Source organism: Onychomys torridus, chromosome 2, assembly GCF_903995425.1.
Source record: "Onychomys torridus chromosome 2, mOncTor1.1, whole genome shotgun sequence".
Lineage (NCBI taxonomy): Eukaryota > Metazoa > Chordata > Mammalia > Rodentia > Cricetidae > Onychomys > Onychomys torridus.
Window position 1 is genome coordinate 126,117,966 of NC_050444.1, and position 10,049 is coordinate 126,128,014.

Consider the following 10,049-nt stretch of genomic DNA (forward strand, 5'->3'; position numbering starts at 1 on the left):
TTTCTTTACAAGTGTGTTCTCTGGGCATGGTGGTGCACACCTTTGATCCCAGCACTTGGGAGGCAGAGCCAGGCGGATCTCTGTGAGTTTGAGGGCAGCCTGGTCTACAGAGTGAGATCCAGGACAGACACCAAAACTACATGGAGAAACTCTGTCTCGAAAAACCAAATACCAAACCAAACCAAAAAAAAAAAAAAAAAAAAAAAAGAGAGGAAACAAGTGTGTTCTCTTTCTGAGTCCTGGATGTGGAAACTAACCTGGCAGTGTTGGGGAGGGGTGGTTCCTGGAGGCTTCCAATGTGCCAAAGCAGCCTGGGTCACATGACACTAGCCCATGTGATGTCAACTGCTGCTCATGAGATTGTCTCAGAGTTCAGGTGCTTTTGCTTCCATTTCAAAAGTTCAGGATGACTTCCTCGCACCGTCTGAGATACTGCTGTTTTCCTTAATTAGCCCACATTTACCTCAGTTGCCCTGGTTGCAGTTTGGTTAATGACAGTTTAATGGATTAAGCCTCTTGTATCCCACCTGTAGCTTTCTGAGATAGTCTGTGAAAAAGAACACTGGGTTTCTAAATCCCATTCTCAGGTAGGGGATTTTGAAGATGGAATCCTATCCCAGGTGCCTCCATGTCCTACGTCACTCTGGATCACCCCTTCTCTAGTGCAGACTTTCACAGCACCTCTGCTTGGTAGGAGCTTGGGATAGCTGGAAAGCCCTGAGGGCAAATGATGTTCACTTACCAAAGCCCAAATCCTGTGCCACACAAGGAACAGTTGCCTGGGAAGCAGCAACCGTACCACAGGATCTGAATAGTCCCTTGGCAATGCTGTCTAGCTCAGCTGCTCACCTGGTCTGCAGGGTGGTTGGCAATACACTGGTCCCTATCAGCTGTCCCACACCTTGGCAGGTTTCCCTATCATCTCTTGAGTCAGAGTGGGAGTGTTTCCAACACAGCTATCACCACCCACAGCAAAAAGTCACAACCCGATACCAAATCGAGGCCCCTAAAAGGCCAACCTCAACCCAAGGCTTGGCTCAGGCCCAGGAGGGATTCCCAGCAAGAACATGAGAAGAGGCCTTCAGAAAGTCTCAGTATGCTAGGACCATTTAACAAAGGAATCTATAAATCCACTTTTCTCTGTAATTTTGAGGTTCTTTAATTCTAAGATGATGGGGAACCAACAATCTATTTTGAGAGGGGAGGGTTCAAGACAGGGTTTTTCTGTGTAGCCTTGGCTGTTCTGAAACTTCTTGTCCAGGAACTCAATCTGTACACCAGGTCAGACTGGCCTCAAACTCATGGAGATCCACCCGCCTCTGCCTCCCAAGTGCTGGGATAAAATGCGTGTGCCACTACCGCCCGGCCTCAATCTCATCTTTTACTTCAGATATACATCCTTTCAGAGTGCCTCTTTAACAATTTCCTGATGTTAGTATGGCAATCACAGTTAATTGAGAAGGGTGGATTCTGAAATCCAAGCAGTGAATGGGAACATCTCATTCCTGCTGTCAGCTACAGCTTTTCAAGGTTACAAGGTGCCATTCTGCTGGGGTTACCACAACTATAATTGAAAAGTTCAATGCTGATCAACAGCGTAAACCCACAACCAACCTCATCTGGGAGCTTGAGAATTCATTCTTGAATGAGCAACTATAATTTGTTCCCACTGCATACAGCCAGCTAAAAGAAGCAGAGCTCTTCGGAGGCATACAGTTGCTAACAGTTGATAAGCAGACAGCCAGAGGCATCACAGCTACCACCTTGTAAATGACTTCGAAGGGCTGTTTTCCTTAACAGTAAGGAGTACTTCACATACTAGACATCAGCTAGGCATGGCGAGCCATACCTGTAATCCCAGTGCTTGAGTGGTGGTGGCAGGAAGATTAAGGGTCACGCTGGGAGGTGGTGGCGCACGCCTTTAATCCCAACACTCAGGAGGCAGAGGCAGGTGGATCTCTGGGTTCGAGGCCAGCCTGGTCTACAGAGTGAGTTCCAGGACAGCCAGGGCTACAGAGAAACACTGCCTCAAAAAAAGGACATATGCTACACTGCTACATACTGAGTTCAAGGCCAGCATAGGCTATGAGATAATCTCAATCAGTCACTGAAATGGGTGAAAAAAAAAAAATCAAGAAAGCCTTTGTTCTACAGAAAATAATAGCTAATAAGTGCTCACAATCTGCTAGTTGCTACCAAACTAGCTGTAATCCTTATAAGTACCCTGTGAGGTAGGGACTGATTGTTTTCAAGATGAGAAAAAAATAACTTGCCTAGGATCACAGGGCCAACATGCATCCACCACAAAAATTTGAAGCCAGGCAGCTGAATTCTAAAGTCTACTTTGCTAAATTATTGGCCAACCTATTATCAGTTTAATGCCCAACTCACAGTGAATCTTGGGGCACTGTGAAAAATGGAAGAGGTACAGGCTAATTAATTCCACCTTTGGAAATCTTTGTTAACACATGGAGTATGTATGACATGGGTCCCTGTGTTCCACATGGCACCATGAGATACTGAGGTCTAATCTAAGTTCAACAAAACCAAAAACCATCCAAACAAAAACAACACTTAATAGTTGGGGCTGAAGAGAAGGCTCAGTGGGTAAAGCTGCTTGCTGACCAGTATGAAGACCTGAATTTGGATCCTTAGCATCCATGTAAAAAACAAAAAACAACGAACAAAAACTAGATGCCAGGGCTAAAGAGATGGCTCAGAGGTTAAGAGCACTGACTGCTCTTCCAGAGGTCCTGAGTTCAATTCCCAGCAACCACATGGTGGCTTACAACCATCTATAATGAGATCTGGTGCCCTCTTCTGGCATGCAGTTATACATGCTGTATATATAATAAATAAGCCTTAAAACAAACAAACAAAAAAACTAGATGCTGAAGTGCACATCTGTAATGGAGCACTGTGGAGGCAGAGACAGGTGGATCCCTGGAGCTCACAGACACTGACAAAAAAACCTAGCAAGATTTTCTGACCCGTGTACACATCTACAAACTTGTTCATGAACATCACTGAGGCATGATGGAGGAAACTGATCCTCATCAGGACAGATAAATTCAGACTAACCTGTACAGTTGGGAAGGCAAGGCTACAACATATGCCAGAGGTGGTTTACAGTAGGAACAGTAAGGGTGGTATACACTGCTAGACACCGAAACTTAAAAAAACTAATTTTGGGTTGGGGATTTAGCTCAGTGGTAGAGCACTTGCCCAGCAAGCTCAAGGCCCTGGGTTCGATCTTCACTCAAAAAACAAACAAAAAACCAAAAACCTAATTCTTAGGGCTGGAGAGATGGTTCAGAGGTTTAAGAGCACGCCTGATTTTCTTCTAGAGGACCAAGTTCAGTTCCCAGCAGCCATGTTGGGTGGCTTAATACTATCTTCAACTCTGTCCAGCTCCTGGGGTATCTAATGCCTCTACCAGCAACTGTACTCACATGCATGTACACACATATTCTCTTAAAGATCAATACATTTAAAAAAGTTACTTTTATTATTTTGTGTGCTTGTCTGTTTGCATGTAAACATGAGTGCATGTAGGAGCCCACAGGAAGACATTAGCTGCCTTGGAGCTGGAGTTATAGATAGCAGTGAGCTGTCTGTAGTGGATGCTGGAAATTTAACTTGGGTCCTCTGCAAGCATAGTAAATGCTAAATAAACAGCTGAGCTTTCTCTCCAGGTCCCAACTGTAATCATGTTTTTTAACTAATAACTACTACCTGCTCACCGGGCACCCCCTAATTTAGTTGTTAAAACAAACAGTAGGCATGCTTGCTTAAGCAAACATATCTCGCCTGCCAGTTCAAATGATCCATGGGTCAGAATCTAAAAAGTCCTGGGAGGCCAACAAGATGGTTCAGCCTGACCACCCGAGTTTGATACCTGGCATCCATAAGTGGCAGAGAGGTAATTCCCAAGTTACCCTCTGCCCTCCACGTGCCTGCCCAAGTGCTTATGTTACCAAGGATTACAATTATGTAACCAAGTCACACAGCACAGTACCCTGAGAAGGCAGGGCTGACCTCTGGTGTGACTAAATTGGGCCATCTCTAGTGCTGCCATTGAGGCTACAAATTTTTGGCTTTGCTCCTGCCTTAGGCATTCTCTGCCAGTGGCTTTTTGACATGGCACTTCAGGGCTCCTAGCCTTAACAGCTTATGACTAGTGAGTGGCAAAGGGTTCTTCTAACTCCAGTATGCAGAATGCAGAGAGGGACAAACAAAGTTGGACCTGGTTTAATGTCTATCACTCAGGCAAGAAGTTCAAAGTGTAAGCCTCTGACTGCTATTAGCATCATTTGTGAACTGCTTGCCACCTCCCAATCCCTTCTGAGCCTGGTCTCCTTGTGTAGTGTTAGTGTTGGCTGGCCTAGAACTGCCTGTGGCCCCCATGTGCCACCACGTCCCGCTTCAAAGTCTGAGACCTCCATCTCCATCAGAAATGCTCAGATTCCTGAAGAGTCCTCTTTTCATTCAGAAAACAAGTGTTGGGCCGGGCGGTGGTGGCGCACGCCTTTAATCCCAGCACTCGGGAGGCAGAGCCAGGCAGATCTCTGTGAGTTTGAGGCCAGCCTGGGCTACCGAGTAAGTTCCAGGAAAGGTGCAAAGCTACACAGAGAAACCCTGTCTCGAAAAATCAAAAAAAAAAAAAAAAAAAAAAGAAAAGAAAAGAAAACAAGTGTCATACTTTTGTGGGGCTTACTCTGATAAGGAAGAGATATAAACACAAAGAATTAGTTGGGTTGGAGAGATGGCTCAGTAGTTAAGAATACTGGCTGCTCTTCCAGAGGTCCTGAGTTCAATTTCCAACAACCGCATGGTGGCTCACAATCATCTATAGTGGGATCCAATGCCCTTCTCTGGCATGTAGATGTTCACGCAGATAGACATTCATATACTTAAATAAATCTTTAAAAAAAGAGTTAGGCATAGAGTAAAAGTAAATGGGTGTGGTTTAGTTCAGAGGATAAGTATGTAAGGCGCAAGCTTCAGGGAAGAAATGATAATGTAAAAGGTTTTACAAAGTACAAAGAGGCTAGATAGCAGAGTTCTATGAAAAGAGGCAGAAAGTCACTTCATCCCAGTTTGGATATTCTTTTCATTTTTCTATGTAGGGTTTCTCCATGTTGTCCTGGCTGTCCTCGAATTTGCTTTATAGACCAGGCTGGCCTCAAACTCAAAGATCCGCCTGCCTCCACCTCCTGAGTGCTGGGATTAGAGGCATGCTGCACCACAGCCCAACTGGATTTTATTTTCAGTCCAACAGGAAGCTATTAGAGTTTTAAACTGGGGAATGACATCATTCAACTGATCCATAACATTATTTTAGCTGCTACATGAAGAATGGATTATCTGGGGTTAAATGTGGCCTACAACTCCAACTGTTTCTGGTTTGTCTGAAACACAAAATCTTGTACCTTCCTTCACCAGAACTAGATAAACACTTGGTAAGAGTTAGCCTTTCACAGTCATGTAATGGCAGAAGTGGAGAATCAGTGCTACAAAATTACCCTTGACCTCCACATGTACACTATGGCACCTACCTAATTCTCTCTCTCCCCTTTTTCTCCCTCTTCTCCACCTCCTCTCTTTCCTTCTCTCAGTTCTTCCCTCTCCCTCCCTCTCATACAATGTATGTGAACTGTGGAGCAGGAAGCAGGGCCCAGAGGATACAAGTTGATGAGGGAGAGCCATGATGTCCCAGATTTGAGGACCTAGAAGAGATGAAGGTTAAGATAGGCAAGGAAGTTACCCTCCAAAGGAAACCTCCTCTTCAATATCCTGGATTGCTCTCTGACCTCCATGTATATACCCATGTAATATACACAAACCTTATATAAAGAGTGATAATTTTTAGTCAATAATGATAGCCATCAGTGCCTGTTGTTCAGTGTTTTAAAAAGAAACTATTCAAGAATAAGGTGAAAAAATTAAATTGTGCAGGTAATTGTGAACTTTTATAGAATTTCACTGGACCTAATGAAAACTTTATGGATCAGAAAAAAATGTTGTAAATGCCCAATCTAGATTTTCTGTACCCATGCTAAGCAGCAAGGAAAGAAGCAAAGAACACATACAAGAAGCCTATGTAACCTTGTCTAGGAATTGGGTCACAAAAACCGAGCATCAACACTCTCACTGTCAATCAGCTAAGGAAACAAAACACCACAATGTACTAGAGCAAACTTCACAGTAGCATGGGAAAGGATTATCTACCAGTCACTCTAAACTCTGCCAGTGCATCCATCAAAACGGCTTGGAGATGGTAGTTGACAAGTGAGAAATGTCCCCACAGGCTCACAGTTCAGCTCCTGGCCCTGTTGGCAGCACTGTCTGAGGAGGTTATGGAACCTGAGGTGGGAGAACCTTGTTTGTATTTCACAGGGGTTGGTTTGAGAATTTATAGCCATACCCCACTTCCAGTTCTTGTTCTTTTCTTCCTGTGTGCAGATGAAAGGTGGGGTCTTCTCAGCTTCCTGCTCCTGCTCCCAGGACTTCTCTATACAGTTATGTACATCTAGCCTAGCCCCTGGAACAAGTGAACCTAAATAAATTCTGTAAGTAACAGAAAAGTAACTACTACAGAGACTGAAAAGTTAGATTTATTTTCCCTCTGCAACTAATGGGATGAGAGTCTGTGTTATTAAATTCAAACCCTACACAGACGTAGCTGAGGATGATCTCTTACCCTCCTAATTGCTGGGGTCATGGACATGTGCTACTGTACTGAACATTTATGCTTCTGACACAAACAGTGAAAATTCTTTCAGGGACCACTTTTATACCGCTCTGGTAAATATCATGTGGGTGGTCAGTCAGTGATTAGTACAATGCAATGACTGTATTTTTTTTTTTTTAAATTGTGACCCACCATGTGGGTGCTGGGAATTGAACACAGGACCTTCGGAAGAGCAGTTAGTGCTCTTAACTGCTGAGCCCCACAATAACTCCAGGCCCCACAATAACTATTTGAAACATAAAATTAGCACCTAAGAGTCTTGAGAAATAAAGTCTAGATGAGATAAACACTAGAACAGGGGCCACAGACTGATGTTTTTGCTGCTTCTTTCCCCCAACTCGTGGAGTAGATATTTAGATTCAAGTTTTAAGTAAATTTAATATTACTTTAGAGTTATCAGGTAAAAAGCCAACTTTCCTGTGTTCATAGATTTCAAAACTAAAGGTTAAAAATTAGTTTGAGCCAGGCGGTGGGGCGCACGCCTTTAATCCCAGCACTCAGGAGGCAGAGCCAGGCAGATCTCTGAGTTTGAGGCCAACCTGGGCTACCAAGTGAGTTCCAGGAAAGGCTCAAAACTACAGAGAAACTTTGTCTCGAAAAACCAAAAAAAAAAAAAAAATTAGTTTTAGCTTACTACTTTAGTTAAGATACATTTGCATTCAGGTGCAAGCAAATGACTAAGTAATGATTGCTACTGCTATAATAAGAGTTGATGATACCCATGACCCCAGAGCTGAGGAAGCCAAGACAGGAAGATTGCACTGGACTACACAGTGTGTATGAAGGCCAGCCTGGGTTACAAAGTAAGATACTATTTCATTAAAGAACAGATTGTACCTATAGGTAAACAGACTATTTTTTGTTGGTGGTGGTATTGGGATTGAACTCAGTACCAACTCGTGAGGTAGGGAGGTCCTCTACCACTGAGCTTCATATCCCCAACACATCACCGAAGTACTATCATTCTTAAGTATAGCTAAGAAACTCACCTTCTTTCCTTTTTAACACTTTCCGTCAAGACCACAGGTAGCTCTGGTTTAACAAGCTGTTTTTTAAAATGCTTCTTTCTGGGGCTGGAGAGATGGCTCAGCACTGGCTGCTCTCTCAGTGGACTCAATTCCCAGCACCCACATGGAGGTTCACAACTGTCTGTAACTCCAGTTCCAAGGGATCCAACACCCTCTTCTGCCCTCCACAGGCACCAAGAACACAAGTGTTAGACAGACATACAGGTAGGCAAAATATCTATACACATGAATAAAATTTTAAAAATGCTTTTTCCCTCATGAAGGAACTTTTTATATAAAGAACCTTAATGCCTTATATTCTGTGAAATACACAGACACACAGGGGTGGGGGTTAAGTCTTCCAATACCAATTTAAGTAAGAGATTCCTTGTAAGAATGTAAACATCACTTAAAAAATATATCCAAGCATTGCACTTTGTATAAATTCCCCTCCTCCATTTTCTGGTTAGGCTTTCCAGACATTTCATATCTTATAGCAAGGCTGGAACACATCTTGCCCATTTCTAAACAGGCTACACCTACTTAGCTTAGGAAGCTTTAAAGCTATCCAGTCTCTGAGAGTGTGGCTAGATGGTAGTAAACACAAAGTAATGGAAAGTATTCCCTAAGCCTTAAACTGAAGTCTAAAGAAAGTGATTTGGGATGAGGCCTGAATCTTCACTACTATATAAAGGCTGACCCTAAGCTGACCTGCCTATTTTGCCTGACATACACATAGAAATACAGAACAAAACCCACCTTTTTTTTGTAAAGTAAGAAAAAATAAAGACTTCTTAAAAGAAATACATATATAAACTTGAAAGTAACTAAGCTTGTGCGTATGTGTGTGTGTGTTTACGGATTAGATATTCTGGGAAATGTGTAACCAGCTCTCTAAGCCCTTTGTGGCTATATTATAATTTTAGCCATTTAGTAGACTCCAAAATTGATGGTTCTTCACATGGTATGTACAGAATACAGTTAAAGACAGGAAACACCCAAGAGCACGCAGTTCTGTACTGGCCCCTGAGGCAGAACTTTTGGTTTTGTTTTTGCTTTAACCAAAGATTGTAGCATGAAAGACAACTGGGAAAAGTTCATTTACTAATTTTGAGAAGAGGAAAAAAGTCTGACTATAAGACTTGATGACACAAATGTGTATAATTAGAAAATATGAGGATTAAAAAAGAATCATCACTGAAAATATAGCACAACTTCAGCTGTTTCCTCCAAATTTACTTTATAATTGGGTGGATATAAATTAATAAACAAAAATTAAACAAGATATATGTAACAATTTAACAGAACCTGATGATCCAATTTCTGTATTTTCCAAATTCATCTTTAAGTCTTTCCATCACGGGGTTCATCGGGAAATTAAGCAGCATGTGAATGCTTCGGTTGAATGTCAATCAACTATTTATGGCATAATTTGTTCTGTAATGCAATCATGAAGAACTTTCAAGAAACTTTTGTATGTAAAAAGGTGTCAGTCAAATATTCAACACAATATAAAAGAATCATTTCTGATTTGTTAGGTGGAGAGCACTTTTGCTCATAATTTTTAACTACAATATCATTGAGTCGAAGGAACAAATCACCTCGAGAACATAAGGAAAAATAAACACACGCTCAATGGATAAGACGTTACATCTTTACTAGACCGTCTCTACCTCTCACCCTTCAGACGTGTAGAGACTTAGAGTATTCTTACATTAATTGCAAGAAAAAGGAAAGGAGAAGTTCCTTTGAGGTCACAACTGTGAAGTCATGTGGTTACACAGATCCTGCTGCACTAATATGCGTAACATGGAACACACTCACCTTTCTTGTCAGTCACCTAGCAAGACTTAACAGACACCTTTCTATAAAAACAGACTACATGTGTTTTCTGTAACTTCAATAACCTCTGCACTACAGTAACAAGAGATGCAGTATCCTTATTCTATGGTTCCAGACAGTGGGGAAAAGGAGGTCACAGGAAAGAGAATCAAAACTGGTACAGCTGAGAAACTATTTCTTGTTAGGTTTCACCAGAGTGCCACCTTCATTTTTTACATAAGCATGGTGGCATAGTTCAAAGATCAATAAATCAGAAATATTAATATAAAAATTTCAACTTTACTTTCAATTATCACCATATTAACAACCAAAACAATAAGATAAAACACACAAGGAAGGGGATATCAAATCCATTTTGCTACTCTTTTTTTCCTAACACATCAACTCATTTTTAATAGAAAAGGGACAGTGCATCTCCGTTTGCTTACAAGCTAGGCGATCACTTT